This window comes from Leucoraja erinacea, chromosome 11 (genome assembly GCF_028641065.1).
Source record: "Leucoraja erinacea ecotype New England chromosome 11, Leri_hhj_1, whole genome shotgun sequence".
In the NCBI taxonomy this organism is placed as follows: domain Eukaryota; kingdom Metazoa; phylum Chordata; class Chondrichthyes; order Rajiformes; family Rajidae; genus Leucoraja; species Leucoraja erinaceus.
In genome coordinates this window covers 30,409,305-30,429,380 of record NC_073387.1, presented here as the reverse complement: position 1 = coordinate 30,429,380, position 20,076 = coordinate 30,409,305, and the positions used below count along the sequence as shown (strand labels likewise).

General features: G+C 46.4%; 1 long non-coding RNA gene across 3 annotated transcripts in view; it reads left to right on the top strand.

The window, feature by feature from the left end:
- LOC129701639 (uncharacterized) overlaps positions 1 to 19,865 on the top strand; it is a 52,676-nt gene extending 32,811 nt beyond the window's left edge. The window contains exons 2-5 of one of the 3 annotated variants that reach the window (XR_008724226.1): positions 5,755 to 5,989; positions 11,129 to 11,249; positions 17,745 to 17,920; positions 19,310 to 19,865. This is a non-coding gene — a long non-coding RNA (uncharacterized LOC129701639). The remainder of the gene's footprint in view (positions 1 to 5,754; positions 5,990 to 11,128; positions 11,250 to 17,744; positions 17,921 to 19,309) is intronic. The other 2 variants (XR_008724228.1, XR_008724227.1) reach the window with 2 other exon arrangements.
- Positions 19,866 to 20,076: the final 211 nt, after the last annotated feature.

Here is a 20,076-nt window from a genome sequence, read left to right as displayed (position 1 = left end):
ATTTGATATAGGTATTTGAAGATAATTGTCCTTGACACTTGGGGAGAGAGCAAGGAGATAGATTTGACTCATTTTCAATCACAGTGATATTCCATGCAAGGGAAACCACTGCTATTTCACAAGGTACTAACACATTTCAGTATGTACCTCATGTTTTGGTGTTTGCCAAATAAACGTGAACAGTTTGCCAAATATTTATTTAATGATTAATGTTGGAACCTAATGTTTTTGAAGTGTTTTCTTAGTAAATGTGGCAGCAGAGCCCAGTTTCGTACAAAGCTTGACTGCAAATAAATATTCCATGTAGGTTAAAAGGAATGTTTTTGCTTCAGTAAGAACAATTTATTTATATATGCTGACAATCTGAAGCACCTTGAATCTTACTGCAGTGGAGGCAATTTTATACAATTAAGTTATTGAAATTATTGTCATTCAGTTCCAATTCTCTCCTCACCTCAGGGAAATGCCCTATGGATTAAGTTTATATGCTTGCAATTATTTGATGTGGTTGTGACCTAGATTGTACCTGGACTTTCAGAAAGCATTTGATAAGGTCCCACATAGGATGTTTAATGCGGATAAATGTGAGGTTATCCACTTTGGTAGCAAAAACAGGAAGGCAGATTACCATCTAAATGGCGTCATGTTGGGAAAAGGGGAAGTACAACGGGATCTGGGGGTCCTTGTACATCAGTCTATGAAAGTAAGCATGCAGGTACAGCAGGCAGTGAAGAAAGCGAACGGCATGTTGGCCTTTATAACAGGAGGAATCGAATATAGGAGTAAAGAGGTCCTTCTGCAGTTGTTCAGAGCCCCAGTGAGACCACACCTGGAGTATTGTGTGCAGTTTTGGTCCCCTAATTTGAGGAAGGACATTCTTGCTATTGGGGGAGTGCAGCAAAGGTTTACAAGGAATTCCCGGGATGGCGGGACTGTCATATCCTGAGAGAATGGAGCGGCTGGGCTTGTACACTCTGGAGTTTTGAAGGATGAGAGGCGATCTCATTGAAACATATAAGATTGTTAAGGGCTTGGACACGCTAGAGGCAGGAAAAATGTTCCCGATGTTGGGGGAGTCCAGAACCACAGTTTAAGAATAAGGAGTAAGCCATTTAGAACGGAGAAGAGGAAACACTTTTTCTCACAGAGAATGGTGAATCTGTGGAATTCTCTGCCTCAGAGGGCGGTGGAGGCAAGTTCTCTGGGTGCTTTCAAGATAGGGCTCTTAAAAATAGCAGAGTTAGGGGATATGGGGAGAAGGCAGGAATGGCGTACTGATTGGGGATGATCAGCCATGATCACATTGTATGACGGTGCTGGCTCAAAGGGCCAAATGGCCTACTCCTGCACCTATTGTCTATTGTCTTTTGTCCATTGTTCATGTACACAATCCTTTGAACATATGTGCTACTGCTTTTAAATAACTTTCATGCATGCTCAAATGAAGGAGCTGGGGGAGCTATTGTGATCGATAGATGCTCCTTCCCCATAGCTAAGTGATTACAGCTGAGCACTAAAGAATGGTGGTGTTGTTTTGTATGCATAGTTGTTATGGGTTATCGCTATTACTAAGCCTCACAGTAACCCTCTTGTACCTAGGTAAAACAAACCTTTCAACTTAAGGTACCTTTAGTATTGTGAATCACAATAATACCTTTAAATGTTAATTTAAATGCAGTTATTCTCAAGGCTTCGGATATTCTTAAATAACGTACATAAACGTAGCGTGGATTAGCATATCTGAACATGGATCAGGTTAAATGGAAATTAATGCAATTATATCTGTACCATGGTTGGCAATGCAGAGTGCAAGGATAGTGCTCCTGGAATCAGCACTAGAATGGTAATTTTAGCATTCTGAAGAGGGAGATGCATTAATGACCTAACTTCTCTGCTAGGATGCTCTCTGCTCTCTTTGCTCTTCCCTGATACTGTGCCAGGAATCTAGGTGTTGGAAGCCGTTGTAAAGCCCTGGCCTTACTGCTGCAGTGTTCTACTGTGCCAGGAGGCTGGCATGAGCCCAGGAATGAATCTGACTGCAGCATGCTGAGGAGAGACTGCCTATGAGGGCCTGGGGGTGTTGGACAGTCCGGGTTGGGTCTCACTGTCACTCTGTGCCACGGCCGATGCTCAGGGTGCACCCTGACTACACCTGCACCCATGGTGAGTGCAGCCACTGCTCTATGTGCTGACAGGCTGCCTGGATCCAATGGCCAGATTCATCACCTCCTCTTGGACGTATAGGAAACTGGTGTCTCCACTTTGGTTGCACAGCTTTCCTAAGCCCGGAGATTTCGCTAGGCTCGTAACTTCAATAGCAGGAACCACTGTTGATCTTATTATCATTGAGAAACAAGGAGATGGGGAATTAGGTGGCTCCATCACACCCAACAACAGGTGATGAGAGAGCAGGTATGTCAATCCAAGCAGCTGGTCCCTGACAATGCCCGTACTCAGTGTGTGAGCCAGGACGCTGCCACAAGCTTCACTACACACCCCTACCCACCCAACAACAGCTCTCCACTCTGAGCCATGGACTCATTGCTGGGGAAGCAGCAGTGGAGAGTAGGTACCTGACACTCAGCTTCCAGGCACAGCAGGACACTGCATGGGCTGATGTCTCTGTGTGGGGGAATGGGACTGGACGACTAGAAGCGCTACAATGAATCAGCACACTGTGGGTTAATATTAAGTGGGGAACCAGTGTGTATTTTTTAGAATTTTGGTTTAAGTATCTGATTTCATCTATTGGGCATTCCTGCAGAATGAAAGTTATGATCTCTTGTTGCAAGTGACATAGAGAAGTTGTCTGCCTTAGCACATGTGAAATATGCCCTTGCACAATGTAAATGCGAGCTTGATTATTCATCCAATGGTCATGATTTCTGAAATGCCAAAACAACTCAATGCCCTTCCCTCCCATTCCTCATGCTACCTCTCGACTGTTGTTATTGACAACCTACAGCTAAAAGGCTTTGCACGATTTTATGTATATAAGGCCTTTCTGTAATGCATAATGCTTTGGGCTTTGTGCGGTGCTGCCCGTTAACCATTTAATGTGCTTCAAAATGCAGATGAGAACACAGAGATTGATACAGATCTTTAGAGGCATGTTAGGCAATTGCTGACTGAGGGGTCAATGAACGTCACTGAGCAATGCAGCTATGCATGAAGCTGATGAGTTGCATGCTGAGATGTCACGTCATATGTCTGTACTTTAACGCGTCAGATTTGCATTACTCTGTAATTATGATGTAATTTTTAGACTATACTTTTCTTGAATTTACAAATTATAACATGGAGCATAAAAACAAGAAAAATATCCTGAAACAACATAAATCAAGGGTTGAGTCTTATCGGGTGTCTATTTCTATCACTGTACTGGTAATGAAAAAGATTTGGATTTCTATCGCATATCATTGATATTATTCAAACAGTAGAGTTGCTGCCTTACAGCACCAGAGACCCCGGTCCAATCCTGACTACGGGTGCTGTCTGTACGGTGTTTGCACATTCTCCCCGCGATGCCGTGGGTTTTCTCCGGGTGCTCCGGTTTATTCCAATACTCCAAATACAGATTTGTAAGTTATTTGGTTTCGGTAAAAGTTGCAAATTATCACTAGAGTGTAGGATAGTGTTAGTGTACAGGGATCGCTGGTTGGCGTGGACTTGATGGGCCGAATGGCCTGTTTCCGTGCTGTATCTCTGCTTGCGAAAGATTGCAGCAGGATCTGGATCGATTGGTCAGGTGGGCGGAGGAATGGTTGATGGAATTTAATACAGAGAGGTGAGAGGTGTTGCATTTTAGGACATCGAACAAGGGCAGGACCTACACAGTAAATGGTAGGCCTCTGGGTAGTGTTGTAGAGCACAGGGATCTAGGAGTACAAGTGCATGGTTCCTTGAAGGTCAAGCCACAGGTGGATAAGGTGGTCAAAAAGACTTTTGCCACTTTGCCCTTCATCAGTCAGAGTATTGAATAAAGAAGTTGGAAGGTCATGTTGCAGTTGTATAAGATGTTGATGAGACCGCATTTAGAATATTGTGTTCAGCACTGGATAATATTGTCAAGCTTGTAAGGGTTCAGAAAAGATTTACGAAGATGTACTCAGGACTAGAGGGTGTGAGCTAAATGGAGAGGTTGAGTGGGTTGGATCTCTATTCCTTGGAGCTCAGGAGGATGAGAGGTGATCTTATAGAGGTGTACAAAATCATGAGTGGAATAGATTGGGTAGATGCACAGAGTATCTTGCTCAGAGTAGGGGAATCGAGGAGCAGAAGACATAGGTTCAAGGTGAAGGGGAAAAGATGTAATAGGAATCCGAGGGGTAACTTTTTCACAGAAAGGGTGGTGGGTGTATGGAACAAGCTCCAGAAGAAGTAGTTGAGGCTGGGACTATCCCATCGTTTAAAAAACAGTTAGACAGGTACATGGATAGGACAGGTTTGGAGGGATATGGACCAAGTGCAGGCAAGTGGGACTAGTGTAGCTGGGACATTCTTGGCAGGTCTGGGCAAATTGGGCTGAAGGGCCTGTTTCCACACTGTATCACTCTATGACTCTATATCCTTATAGATGCATCCACAATAAAGTAAGATGCATCCACAATAAAGTAAGCATGCAGGTGCAGCAGGCAGTGAAGAAAGCAAATGGCATGTTGAAAGGATTTGATTATAGGAGCAAGGAGGTCCTACTGCAGTTGTACAGGACCCTGGTGAATCAATTTGCTATTGAGGGAATGCAGTGTAGATTCACCAGGTTAATTCTCGGGATGGTGGGACTGACAGATGATGAAATAATGGATTGACTGGGCTTATATTCACCAGAATTTCGAAGGATGAGAGGAGATTTTATACAGTAGAACCAAATAAAATTCTTAAGGGATTCGACAGGCTAGATGCAGGAAAAATGTTCCCGATGTTGGGGGAGTTCAGAACCAGGGGTCAGAGTTTAAGAATAAGGGGTAGGCCATTTAGGACTGAGATGAGGAAAAACATTTTCACCTAGCAAGTCGTGAATCTGTGGAATTCTCTGCCACAGCATTGGAGGCCGATTCAAGAAAGTTAGATATAGCCCTAGTCCCATTTGCTGCAGTGTTTCCAGCCTTTAATCTTCACTAGACTAAGTGGGACCCGTTGGGTCCCTGTCACACGGGAGGCCTGGTCCTCCAACGCAACCCATTCCCCCAACGCAATATTTCACCACTCACCCATAGCCCCTAACTGTGTAGGCGCGGCTCATTTCCCCTCATCCCCCAGCACTCCCTCCCCCTCCACTTCATGTGTGGGAGGAGAGGAGGGGAAGGGAGGGGGATGAGGAGGGGATGGATGGAGGGGTGTGTGGCATGGAGGGTGTGGGGTGAGAGGGAAGGGTGTGTGTGTGTGGGCGGGGAAGTGTAGGAGAGGGGAGAGGATGGTGTAGGGGGAGAGGGTAAGTGGGAAGGGGTTGGGGTGGGGAGGGGTTGTGGGGGAAAGGGGTTGTAGGGGGGATTGCTGGGGGAGGGGGTTTTGGGGGGAGGGGTTGTGGGGGGGGCGGGGGTTGTGAAGGGAATGGTTGTGAGGGGGAGGGATCGTGGGGGAGGGCAGGGTTTGTGGGGGGGAGGGGTTGTGTGCGGGGTAGGGGTTGTGTGGGGAGAGGGGTTGTGTGGTGGTGAGGAGGTTGTGTGGGGGACTCTCGTGCTGGGCGGCTCTCGGGCTGGGTGGCTGGGGGGCTGGGCTCACTCACTCATGGCTTCTGGACTCTCTCACTCACAGCTTCTGGACTCACTCACTCACGGACTCTGGGCTCAGCCACACCTCCGGGGATTTATTCTCCTCATCCCAGTGATTGACAGCAGGTGCCGGAAGCGGCGTTACCTTCATGGTGACTGACAGGAGAGAAGACCAATCTGCTGATCTCACAATTTTTTAGACCTTCATAACTTTTGTAATATTCCACCAATCGGAACAAAACTTGGTACGCTTGGAGAAGAGGAGAACAGCGAGTAAGGTGGCAAACAATCCTAATGATATAGAATACCGTTTTTGCACAAATTTACAAACAATGCAAACCAGAAGAGGACACGATGAGAGTTTTAGTAATAGTTTAGAAGATAGATAGATAGATAGATAGATAGATAGATAGATAGATAGATAGATAGATAGATAGATAGATAGATAGATAGATAGATAGATAGATAGATCATTGTATTGAAACTGTATTGATTAGATACTCAACTAATTCTTAAATGCATGTTTTCAGTACGCCAGCTGGGATGTTCTTTGGTCCATGACCCCTGTTGTTCCCAGTGCACTCAGCTGTTTCTGAATATTCCTGGCATTAACTGAATTATCGGGATGCATCACAGCCTGGTTTGGGAGCAGCTCCACCCCCAAGACCGCAAGAAATTGTAGAGAATTGTGTACACCGTCCAACATATTTATTCAATGTTCATTTGCAAGAAATATTGATTTATTTTCTTGTTATAGTAAATCCCAGTGATTCATATTTAACATGCGTTTTGTTCCGTGTGAGCGCAATTGTAATTTTTAAAAATGTACTGGAAACTCAGTGGGCTGAGTTGATCATGGTGCAGGCAACCAGAGCAGACCAAGAAGTCTCTGAAAGCCTTTCACTTTTGGGATGTTTAAAATTATAAAGTAATGTTTTGAGGAATGGTTGATGAAGTCTCTAGGGGTCTTGGCTAAGCATGAACTAACAACACCAAAAGAGATGATCTTAACATTTTTTGCATTACCGTTTTTGAGACCTAGCAGTTTGCTCATTCCTGCCACGTTCTTGCACTGGAATAGAAATTGTAAGTGGTGTGATATGTGCAAGCTTTAATATGTTATCAGATGTATTAAAGCATGCAATGCAACGCATTTTCAATATTCACATTCGGAAGGATGCAAAAGGTCACCGAGTGTATACACCACATTCATTCTTAAATCTCATTACCAAACCGGTTCCATTATTTTACTTCTAACAACAGGAGGGAACATTGTGTTCTGCAGGTGGAACTTCTCTCCAGAGATACTGTCTGTCCCGCTGAATTACTCCAGCATTTTGTGTCTACCTTCGATTTAAACCAGCATCTGCAGTTCTTTCCTAAACATTGTGTTCTGCAGCTGAATTATTCCCCAAACCACACATTTATAGGCTTTCCTGGCAAATCCGCAAGACAAAGATACTTTTGGATTCACACAAAGTCAGCTCAGCTAAAACGTAATTTTGTGTAACTGGAGCTGACCGCTAGAGAGTCCAGTTTTGTTGAGTTAATATTCACGGTTTGAGCATTTTATGTCCGTAATTATTTTAATGGCTATAATGAAGTCTGAAGAAGGGTCTCGACCCAAAACGTCACCTATTCCTTCTATCCAGAGATGCTGCCTGTTCCACTGAGATACTCCAACACTTTCAGAATCAGAATCAGAATCAGAATAAATTTATTGGCCAAGTATGTATACATACAAGGAGTTTGACTTGGTGCTTTGCTCACACATGGTAAAAACACGATATACAGCAGATAATAAATTTAAACATGTGAAAATAAGTACTAGAGTAAAAAGAGGCTACAGACTTTTGGCTGTTGAGTAAAGCTACTGCTCTATTTTGTGTCTATCTTCAGTGTAAACCGTCATCTGCAGTTCCTTCCTACATATAATGAAGTAGAACTGCTTTGTTTAAAACCGATATGCACTATAAACATAATTCTGGTTTATATCTATATATTACAGGTGCACAACCTTTTATCCGACAGCCTTGGGACCAGACACTTTTCGTAATTCAGAATTTGTCGGTCTTCGGAATGGAAATTTTTTAGCGTAGATTTTAATGGCTGGCTCAGTGGTAGAGTGCTCGGCTCATATCCGCAAGGTCGCGAGTTTGCGCCTTGATCCCGGCAGTTACTCGGTCGCGAGTTTGAGTCTTCAATGTAGGTTTTTTTTTGCAGAATAAATGTTTGTATGAAATGCAGTGTGTTGAATGAATTCCTCAATTTGTAAATGTGCCCGCAGCGTTGAATCACCTCCCGCACTCATGTCACCCTAGCGGGGCTACATGCCCTTAGGCGATCTAAGGTCGCGAGTTTGCGCCTTGATCCCGGCAGTTACTCGTCGCGAGTTTGAGTCTTCAATGTAGTTTTTTCTTGCAGAATAAATGTTTGTATGAAATGCAGTGTAGGAGAGGTGTACTGACTGTGTGGGCAGAACTTTGGAAGTGATTGCCCACCAGTCTAAAAAGCCGCTGTGTCTCCCTGTCCCTGGGATAGCAGGGGGCGATCAAACAGCACAATACCCCCCTCCCCCTCCAACTCCAGAGGAATCCGCTCCCCGATGGGCCGCTACGGCGACAAGTGGCAGTTTACCCACAGCCCGAGCTGCGCCTCCTCATCCGCCACCCCAAGACTTACCTTGCACACCATCAGGTTCTGCCCCTACGTGTTCCTCTGGAGTTGGAGCGGGGCTGGGCTGGAGTTGCTGCTGGCTGTGGGTCTCTGGGATCTCCGTCCTTGCAGTGGGCCTGGGGGTTCCTGTTGGTCCTGACGTCACCGGCCACCCCCATGGACAGGAGCTGAGACTGGGAACTGTACCGCCCTAGCCCCCTCCCTCTGCAACTGCAAACAACCCCACTCTCCTGCAAGGGCGGTACAGTTCCCGGAGGATAGCAGGTGGCCGGAGACGTCAGGACCAACAGGAACCCGCTCCCCGATGGGCCCCTACGACGCCCCGAGCTGCGCCCCGTCATCCGCAACCCAGGTTCCTAAGTAGTTGGAGCGGGGCTGGGCTGGGCTGCTGTTGGCTGTGGGTCTCTGGGTTCTCCGTGCTTGCGGTGGGCCTGGTGCTCGACGTCCAATTGGTCCTGACGTCTCCGGTGACTCGCACCGATCTGCTGCCATCGCCGACGTGAAGACAGTACAAAGCCCCCGCGCCGGTGCAATGAGCGGGGAGCTGGAGAGGGGAGGGAAGGGGTCACACACATGGCCGGGAAGCAGAGGGGTGTAGATGGGGGTGGTGACAGATGGGGCCAACAATGAGTGGAGAAAGACAGAAACACCGACGTGCAAAGGAGACCTACAACAGTGCATGATCTCTCTCCCGTGGCAGGTGACTGTCGCTGGGAAACTGAAGGGAGCGACAATCTGCTGCTGCCTCCCTGAGTTAAAGAGTTCCCACGGTAGACTCACGATACATAGGCGGCCTAGCTCGGGGATTCTTGAATCCCCCGAATAAATAATAAAGATGAGATAAACGTTAAGTAAAACTTTAAACATAAACTGGTGAGCTTTGGTGTGCAGACGGCATCCTGGAAAAAATGTCCGGTTTCTTCCAGGTAGGCGATATACCCTCCCGGGCAATATACCCTCCACTTCTCTTTTATGAAGGGGATTTAGTTCCCCTTTTTTCGAGGACCGACCGGAGGTTCCGCTGTCACCTCTGCCGGCCGCCCTCGGTGAACGCTAATTCAACTTTGTCTTTGGATTCCTACTCTCCCGCGCAATGTACCCTCGGCTTCTCTTTTATGAATGGGGATTTAGTTCCCCTTTCTTCGAGGACCGACCGGAGGTTCCGCTGTCACCTCTGCGGGCCGCCCTCGGTGAACGTCCTGTCTCCCTGTCCCTGGGATAGCAGGGGGCCATCAAACAGCACAATACCCCACTCCCCCTCCAACTCCAGAGGAATCCGCTCCCCGATGGGCCGCTACGGCGACAAGTGGCAGTTCACCCACAGCCCGAGCTGCGCCCCCTCATCCGCAACCCGGGTTCCTCTGGAGTTGGAGCGGGGCTGGGCTAGAGTTGTTGCTGGCTGTGAGTCTCTGGGATCTCCGTGCTTGCAGTGGGCCTGGGGGTCGGTGTCCCGATGTGGGGGCGCAGCTCGGGCTGTGGGCGAACTGCCACTTGTCGCTGTAGCGGCGCATCGGGGAGCGGCTTCTGGTGGTCCTGACGTCTCTCAGCTCCTGTCCAGGGGGGTGGCCGGAGACGTCAGGACCAACAGGAACCCGCTCCCCGATGCGCCGCTACAGCGACAAGTGGCAGTTCACCCACAGCCCGAGCTGCACCCCCTCATCCGCAACCCGGGTTCCTCTGGAGTTGGAGCGGGGCTGGGCTAGAGTTGCTGCTGGCTGTGAGTCTCCGGGATCTCCGTGCTTGCAGTCAGTGTCCCGTTGGTCCTGACGTCTCCGGTGACCCCTCTGGACTGGAGCTGAGACTGGGAACTGTACCGCCCTTGCCCCCTCCCTCTGCAACTGCAAACAACCCCACAGTTCCCAGTCTCAGCTCCTGTACAGGGGGGTGGCCGGAGACGTCACAGCCCGAGCCATCACCTGCTGCCCCTACGGGGACAGCGGAGAGCGTGTTCCTCTGGAATTGGAACGGGGCTGGGCTGCTGCTGGCTGTGGGTCTCTGGGTTCTCTGTGCTTGCAGTGGGCCTGGGGGTCGGTGTCCCGTTGGTCCTGACGTCTCCGGTGACTGGCACTGGCTCCGGCGTGAAGACAGTGCAAAACCCCCGCGCCGGTGCAATGCGCGGGGAGCTGGAGAGGGGAGGGAAGGGGTCACACACATGGCCGGGAAGCAGAGGGGTGGGTGTAGGTGGGGTGAAACTGAAGGGAGCGACAATCTACTGCTGCCTGCACGCTGAGTTAAAAAAGTTCCCACGCAAGACTCACGATACACTGTGTATCGTGAGTCTACCATGGGAACTTTATAACTCAGCGGGCAGGCAGCAGCATATTGTCAATTATTAACCCTCCCGCGCAATATACCCTCACCTTCTCTTTTATGAATGGGGATTTAGTTCCCCTTTCTTCGAGGACCGACCGGAGGTTCCGCTGTCACCTCTGCGGGCCACCCTCGATAAACGTTTTCAAGGACCTTTATTCAAGGACTGAAAAAATGTCGCTATTCGGAGGTTTTCGTTATTTGGTTCGTCGGATAAAAGGTTGTGCATCTGTACTAAAAGTCTGTTCTTGACCGGTTTTGGCCATCTGTGCTGCGATGTCCGAGAGAACATCGCAACCTACGGCTGTCATTTTTGGCCACCTTGCTGAGAGACCCCCTCCGCCGCATGTGTGCCGAGGATTTTTCCCGTTGATTAAAAATGACAGAAATATTAATGTTTTTTACAAAATTCCCCATTCTCTCTGCTGCAGCAGGGGGGAGGGACTATAAAGCCAGAAAGTGGTGTGCCACACAGTCTCTTCAAGATGGAGGAAGGCAGAGGGTCACGTTTCTCTGAGCTGTGAATAACACTGAACACATGTCTACTCAAATGTAAGTGCCCTTAGTGGTTCTAAAGCTTGCAAAAAAAAAAATGACTATTGGTTCTAAAGCTTGCAAAAATGTCTATTGATTCTAAAGCTTGCAAAAAATGTCTATTGGTTCTAAAGCTTGCAAAGCAAATGTCTATTGGTTCTAAGATGGTTCATACTAGCGCTCCAGAAAGCCCCCCCCCCTGGCTTGGGTGTGGCTTGAAGTTCAAATACACCACTTACTGCAAATGGTGGCGTGAAGTAGAAAGGCACTACTTACTGCAAATGGTGGCTTGGGAGCTTTGGCTTGAAGTTGAAAGGCACTATTACTGCAAATAGTGGCTTGGTTGCTTTTGCTTGAAGTTGAATGGCACTACTTACTGCAAATGGTGGCTTGGTTGCTTTGGCTTGAAGTTGAAAGGCACTACTTCCTGCAAATGATGGCTTGGGTGTGGCTTGAAGTTGAAAGGCACTGCTTACTGCAAATGGGGGGGGGGGGTGCATTGGCTTGAAGTTGAAAGGCACTACTTACTGCAAATTGTGGCTTGGGTGCTTTGATTTGACGTTGAAAGGCAGTACTTACTGCAAATGGTGGCTTGGGTGCAATGGCTTGAAGTTGAAAGGCATTACTTACTGCAAATGGTGGCATGAAGTTGAAAGGCACTACTTACTGCAAATGGTGGCTTGGGTGCTTTGGCTTGAAGTTGAAAGCACTACTTACTGCAAATGGTGGCTTGGGAGCTTTGGCTTGAAGTTGAAAGGCACTATTACTGCAAATGGTGGCTTGGTTGCTTTGGCTTGAAGTTGAATGGCACTACTTACTGCAAATGGTGGCTTGGTTGCTTTGGCTTGAAGTTGAAAGGCACTACTTACTACAAATGGTGGCTTGGGAGCTTTGACTTGAAGTTGTAAGGCACTACTTACTGCAAATGATGGCTTGGGTGTGGCTTGAAGTTGAAAGGCACTACCTGCAAATGGGGGCGTGGGTGTATTGGCTTGAAGTTGATAGGAACTACGGACTGCAGATTGGCTTGAAGTTGAAAGGCACTACTTACTGCAAATTGTTGCTTGAAGTTGAAAGGCACTACTTACTGCAAATGGTGGCTTGGGTGCTTTGGCTTGCAGTTGAAAGGCAGTACTTACTGCAAATGGTGGCTTGGGTGCAATGGCTTGAAGTTGAAAGGCATTACTTACTGCAAATGGTGGCATGAAGTTGAAAGGCACTACTTACTGCAAATGGTGGCTTGGGTGCTTTGGCTTGAAGTTGAAAGGCACTACTTACTGCAAATGGTGGCTTGGTTGCTTTGGCTTGAAGTTGAATGGCACTACTTACTGCAAATGGTGGCTTGGTTGCTTGGGCTTGAAGTTGAAAGGCACTACTTACTGCAAATGGTGGCTTGGGAGCTTTGGCTTGAAGTTGTAAGGCACTACTTACCGCAAATGATGGCTTGGGTGTGGCTTGAAGTTGAAAGGCATTACCTACTGCAAATGGGGGGCATGGGTGCATTGGCTTGAAGTTGAAAGGCACTACTTACTGCAAATGGTGGCATGAAGTTGAAAGGCACTACTTACTGCAAATGGTGGCATGAAGTTGAAAGGCACTACTTACTGCAAATGGTGGCTTGGGTGCTTTGGCTTGCAGTTGAAAGGCAGTACTTACTGCAAATGGTGGCTTGGGTGCTTTGGCTTGAAGTTGAAAGGCATTACTTACTGCAAATGGTGGCGTGAAGTTGAAAGGCACTACTTACTGCAGATGGTGGCTTGGGTGCAATGGCTCGAAGTTGAAAGGCTCTACTTACTGCAAATGGTTGCTTGGGTGTGGCTTGAAGTTGAATGACACCACTTACTGCAAATGGTGGCATGAAGTTGAAAGGCACTACTTACTGCAAATGGTGGCTTGGTTGCTTTGGCTTGAAGTTGAAAGGCACTACTTACTGCAAATGATGGCTTGGATGTGGCTTGGGTGTGGCTTGATGTTGAAAGGCACTACTTACTGCAGATGGTGGCTTGGGTTTGGGTGCAATGGCTTGAAGTTGAAATGCATTACTTACTGCAAATGTTGTTGTGGGTGCTTTGGCTTGAAGTTGAAAGGCACTACTTACTGCAAATTGTGGCTTGAAGTTGAAAGGCACTACTTACTGCAAATGGTGGCTTGGGTGCATCGGCTTGAAGTTGAAAGGCACCACTTACTGCAAAATGGTGGCATGAAGTTGAAATGCACTACTTACTGCCTATGGTGGCTTGGGTGCTTTGGCTTTAAGTTGAAAGGCACTACTTACTGCAAATTGTAGCTTGGGTGCTTTGGCATTAAGTTGAAATGCACTGCAAATGGTGGCATGAAGTTGAAAGGCACTACTTACTGCAAATGGTGGCTTGGGAGCTTTGGCTTGAAGGAGAAAAGGCATTACTTACTGCAAATGGTGGCTTGGGTGCTTTGGCTTGAAGTTGAAAGGCACTACTTACTGCAAATGGTGGCATGAGGTTGACAGGCACTACTTACTGCAAATGGTGGCTTGGGTGCATTGGCTTGAAGTTGAAAGGCACTATTTACTGCTAATGGTAGCATGAAGTTGAAAGGCACTATTACTGCAAATGGTGGCTTGGTTGCTTTGGCTTGAAGTTGAAAGGCACTACTTACTGCAAATGGTGGCTTGGGAGATTTGACGAAGTTGAAAGGCACCTCTTACTGCTAATGGTGGCTTGAGTGTGGCTTGGGTGTGGTTTGAAGTTGAAAGGCACTACTTACTGCAAATGGTGGCTTCGATGCAATGGCTTGAAGTTAAAAGGCATTACTTACTGCAAATGGTGGCTTGGGTGCATCGGCTTGAAGTTGAAAGGCACCACTTACTGCAAATGGTGGCATGAAGTTGAAATGCACTACTTACTGCCTATGGTGGCGTGGGTGCTTTGGCTTGAAGTTAAAAGGTAGGACTGCAAATGCACTTACTTCCTGTTTGCACTGTGTATCGATTTTAGATAAAACGCTACCACTTACGGCTGCGATTTTTGGCCATCTTACTCAGCCCCCCTCGCTGAGCAGGTGCAGAGAATTCTTCCCATCAATGAAAAATAAAAGTGTTAGTAGTTTTTTTTAAAAATGTTGAGAATCTCTCTCCTGTCAATCACTCCATGAAAGTCACACCTTTTCCGTGGGGGAGGGGTTATAAAACCTGGATATGTGGGTGTGGCTCAGTCTCTGCAAGATGGAGGAGGGAGAGGTCACGACTCGCTGTCTTTAGTGGCTTTGCACCCTACTTCAAATGGAATGAAACTGCACTTGAATTTGGTGGCCTTGCACCCTGCTAGAAGTGGTAAGAAACTGCACTTGAATTTGGTGGCCTTATACCCTGCTTGAAATAGAATTTCAAGGATTAGCCGTGAGTCAACTACCAGCCCACCAGCCGTGAGTGAGTGAGTTGCCAGCACAATAGGCTTGATTGACTGAGACGCCAGCCCAAGAATCCATTTGGCGCACAATTTGCATACTAGCCCTCTGGAAACCAGTCGCTTCAGCCCACAACACCCATACTAGCGCTCCAGAAAGCCCCCCCCCCCCCCCCCCAACTGGCCACCAATATTAGAATTGGTGGAGAGGTGGAATATGGCGTTGGATGACCAGCCCTCCTGTGTGATGCTGGGACCCAACGGGCCCCACTTAGTCTAGTATCTGATATAATTTTCAGACCAATTGGTTTTGCCTTAAGCCTAATTAAATGCTCCCTTGGTCTGATCTATAGTTGGAAATGAAAAGTATTTATTGTATAGTTACAATGGCAATGCTTGAAATACCCAGCAGTTCAAGTAGCACCCATGGAGACTGAAATTGATTGATGACATTTCATCAAATCCAATTAAAATGTTCTTGCTTCTTTACAATGTTGCTTTTGTGCTGTTGCATTGCTTCCTGTCTTTATCTTTAACTCAGTGTTTCCACCTATTGACCAATTGATGTAGCTGCATTTTTGCAGAAAATAGCTAGCTTTGAGATAACGGCATGGAGTTTAGATAGTGTGGTACAACAGTCTTTTGTGGCACTTGAGTGAATGTTATCAAGATCTTCATTGTTATATCATTCGCATTGAATATATTGTGTGCCTGCAGTATGCATCCAGATTTTTGTTTTGGGTCTTTCGTGCTTATTATCTTCATGCACATGGCGCTGTGCTGCCATATGGCACACAATGGTCAGATGATGTCTCATGCAAATTTTAAATGAGAACATGAACCCCTCGATTGCCACAGGCTTTGAACATCAAAGATCACAACCAGCGGAAAGTTGAAGCCTGCTTTGGGTTGGTTAACCCTACCTGAGATATCTGAATCATCAGGTCTGCCCATATCAGGCTTCTTCTTTACGCATCATCCGGTGTGTTTGCCCTAGACCCCAACCTTATTGCACATTGGATTCCTCATGATCCCCTCTCCCTCCCAGCACCTTTATGATCTTTACCTTAACCCAGCTTTATTCCCAATGATCATTCCTTCAGACTCAACACCCTTGTCCCTCCCAATCATTATACACATCCTCTTTGAGTCTAGTCTAATCTGCTCCATCCTTGCGAATCTCTCTGCTTCTGCATTTCCATCCTCAGTTCTGGCTTCACCACTGATTACCCCCTTTTCCACCCACAATTTTCTATCTGAAATAGATCCTCCAGGATCGCCCCCATCCACGGCAGGAAGATGTTTGTTTCTATTTCCGCTTGTAAGGCCTACACTTTAGAACATCTCTGCTTGAGGCTCATACATGGTAGAAAGCTGATGCCTTGCTTCATTGGCCGGAGCTGATATAAAAGATGACCCTAACATAGAAGGATCCTCTCATAGAACCTCGTAAATTGTGTATTTTCTAGCATTAGGTCAGCAAGGTACATTTTCAAAAATCAGTCTAAGATCGAAAATCTGATTATTGAGCTTCTGGGTTTCTGCCTCCACTGTAAATTTAGTCTGCACTGAACCTCATTTGTATGGAATACAGAAGATGTGTCTATTTACTGAACAAAAAGGGCATGAAAGACTTGTCAAACTGTTTATGTGGTGGGGTGCAGTCTTTCAACCACACTGCATTCTATTGAAGGAGTTTGAAACATTAATTTAGCCAGCCAGCACACCAGCAACCAACACCACTAAACCTGGCCTGTTATTGTCATTGTTTGCTTTAGCCATATAAAATAATGATGTGTTAAATCTGTCAAAACATGAGCAAAATCACCCCTCTCTAACATCTTTTCCTTCAGATAGACTATTAAACAACTCCTATCTCATCATTGACAGAAACTATGAGAACAAATTGAACAATGTGTAGTCCTGCCTATATAATATTGGTTATTAATAATGATTAATAATGAGCCATCTTGGGGAACGGCTGCTAGCCAGCAGCCATCTGTTTTAATTCGCTTTTTTAAAAGTTTGTAGTGAGCCCTGTTTTTTGTCCGTTGGAGATATGGACTTTTTAATGTGGGGGGGTAGGGGTCAATTTTACTTCTAGGTCTCTACCTGATCGGTGAGGCAGCTTTTTCTCCAGGCTGCCCATCGACCCGTCCTCGTGGCCTACCAGCGGGCTTGGAGCGCCGTTTCCTGGCGGGGACCGCCCAGCACCTCGGCCTCGGTGGCGGCACAGCGCTGGAGTGCTATCGCGGAGCGGAGCGGGCGATGTCTTGCCTGGGTCGCCGCGCTGGATCGACGCGCTGGAGCTCTGGTGAGCTGAGACCGCCGTGTTCAACACCTCCGGGCTGCGGGTCTGCGGAGCGGAGCGGGCGGCGCCGATTTCAACATCAGGAGCCTGGGAGCTCCAAACCGGCGCGGCCTTCTCGGCTTCGGAAGCCGCGGTCTCCAGCTAGATAGCGGCCGTTCCAGGTGGCCCAGCCGCTGAGAGGAATCTCCAGACGCCGGGGCAAGACCACTCGTTGAGAACGGCCAGGAACACCGGGCCTCCGTAGAGGCAATTGCGGTGGCCTCAATAGGCCTGACTTTGGGGTGAACTTGGGATGGGGACTGGACATTGTGCCTTCCCCCACAGTGGTGTCCATTGTGGGGGGATGATTTTTTGTCTGTAAGGTAATCCTGTTAGTCTTTGTCCAAGATGGCTGCCGTGAAGGGAGAGTGGACGCTGGCGCGCTTTAGCTGCCGCTGCTCTCTCTTCACATTGTGTTTTTGATTTTTGTTTTTGGACTGAATTCTGTTTTTAATTTGTGTTTCTGTGATGTCTTTATTATTTATTTTATTCTGATTATATGTTTATATTCCTGTTAACCTATGTAAGGTGTCCTTGAGATGTTTGAAAGGCGCCCAATAATTAAATTTATTATTATTATTATTATTATTATTGTATTATTATGTCGTTTTATCTACCTGACACGCTGCGTATTTCGATGATAATCAAGGTGGGGCCTGAAGAGAGAGGAGGAGATGTCAAAAGGTGAGAAGATAAATAAATAGTTTTGAGATGGATAATAAATAGATAAACTTTGCTTGTTGCATATAATCCACTTTTATTTTCTTGCATGTGTTACAAAAGAAGATTCAAACTTCACACTAAAACACTGGGTGGCTAATGCTGTGGTACGAAGCAGAAGATAATGGTGGAAGATTGTGTTTACGACTAGAGGCCTGTGACTAGTGGTGCACCTCAAGGATTATTGCTGTTCGTCATTTATATCAATGATCTGGATGAGAATGTACATAACATATTTGGTAGGTTTGCAGATGACACTAAAATGGGTGGCATTATAGACAGTGAAGAATTACAACGGGATCTTGATCAGCTGGGCAAGTGGTCTGAGGAGTGGTTCCTGGTGTTTACTTCAGATCAATGTGAGGTGTTGCCATTTTGGTAAGTCAAATCAGGGCAGGACTCTCACAGTACATGGTAGGGCCTTGGGGAATGTTGTAGAACAGAAGGATCTAGGAGTAAAAATACACAGTTCCCTGAAAATGGTATCATTGGGCAGTGAAGAGGTTTTTGCTAAATTGGTTTTCATCAGTAAGGCAACTGAGTGTAGAAGTTAAGACGTGCCATTACAGTTGTACACGTTGATGGTGCGGCTGCACCTGGAGTATTGTGTTCAGATTTGATCACCCAGCTTTGGAAATATGTCATTTTGCTGGAAAAAGTGCAGAGAAGATGTATGAGGATGTTGCCATGACTCAGACCTAGGGTGGGATTGGCAGGCTAGTGCTTTATTCTTTGATGTGCAGGAGGCTAGTGGATAATTTTATGGAGGTGTACAAAATTATGAGGGGAAATAATGCATAGAATCTGTTTCCCAGACCCGAGGAATCAGGAACTATAGCTTTATTGTGAGAGGACAGCCTTTCCACACACAAAGGGGAGTGGGGGGGGGGGGGGGGGGGGGGGGGGAGGTCGGGGTCTATGAAACAAGCTACCAGAGGAGATACAGGCAGGTTGTGATTGAGGCAGATACAATAATAACAATTAATCAATATTTGGACAAGGATAGGAAAGATTTAGAGGGATTTGTGCTAAATGTTGACAAATAATAATGTCTATTGTAATATGGCCATTCTGAGAAACTGCAATAAGGTGGTAGAAAGATTGCAGCAAGGTGGCGCCACTCTGCTGGAGTCAGGCATAGCCTTTAAAGTTAACTTGTAGAAGTAGAGGAACTTTATCTACAGTTGTGTTAAGAATAAAATTACAATTTATTTATTTTTCATATTATTAATATAGAAGTTATGCTGTGGAAATGTGTGTTATGAAAAACGTTACTTATCAAAGTGTGTTCAAAAATCCTGTTTCATTCTGTATGGCTCTTTTGTCATTTTTGGTAAAGCTGAATGATTGTATTGTTCAAAGTTCTAGCAAAGGTGTTTATGTCACTTAGATAGAAAATTGTGGTTGCCATGTTAACAGATATCAGTGAATTCTCAATGCCTGAGCTGAGATAAAGGTTGCTTTGTTAGAAAAAGTCTTGTTCAGTAGAATATTTAATGCACAGGTTTGAGAGTCTTTGTCAATGGGGGAAGGGTTGATGTAATACATTCTCATGATGATATATTACTTATATTTATCTCTATTTCCCTTGTTTTCCAACTCTTTATGTCACTATTTTTTTTCGCAAGCATCTGGCCCGCAGTTGAAACTGTAATCCCATGATCAGGGGAAAAGGTGGACGTAGAACATTTAACATTTGATGTGCAGGAGGCGTGGCAAAACAGCCGAAAAAAGACGCCAGGTGTCACACTGACTGCTATAAGAAAAACAAACAGACGGACAGGGGTGAGTCCGTAATGGCCGTCTTGCAAGCAGCCTGTCATGGCTCTTCTCTGTTTTTGTTGTTTTCAGTGTGTGTTAAAGGTATGTTTTGGTGTTTCTGCGTATGTTTTATGTGGGAGAGGGTGCGGGGAATAGGGGGAAACTTTTCTTGTTGTGTTGCAATCCGTCTCGACGCCAGAGTTTCGATCATCCCGACGAGAGAGTCTGAACATCGGGCCGTTGTCAGTGGGGAGTGTTGATTACACTGTACTGGATGTTAATGTTGAATTGTGTTGGTTGTTATTGAATCGTTGTTTTTGCAATGTTGATTCCACTGTAGTTGATGCTTATGTTAAATTGTGTTAAATGGTTGTGTTAAATTAAATCGTTATTTTTGCACAATAAATGCGAAGTTGATCTTAAGATTCTTTGTCTCCTCCATGACTTCCATTTTCCAGGCCCCCATTCCCTCATCTTCACCATGGATGTCCAGTCACTCTACACCTCCATCCCCCATCAGGAGGGTCTTAAAGCCCTCCGTTTCTTCATCGACTGCAGAACCAATCAATCTCCATCTACCGATACTCTCCTGCACCTAGCGGAGCTGGTCCTTACCCTCAACAACTCTTCCTAT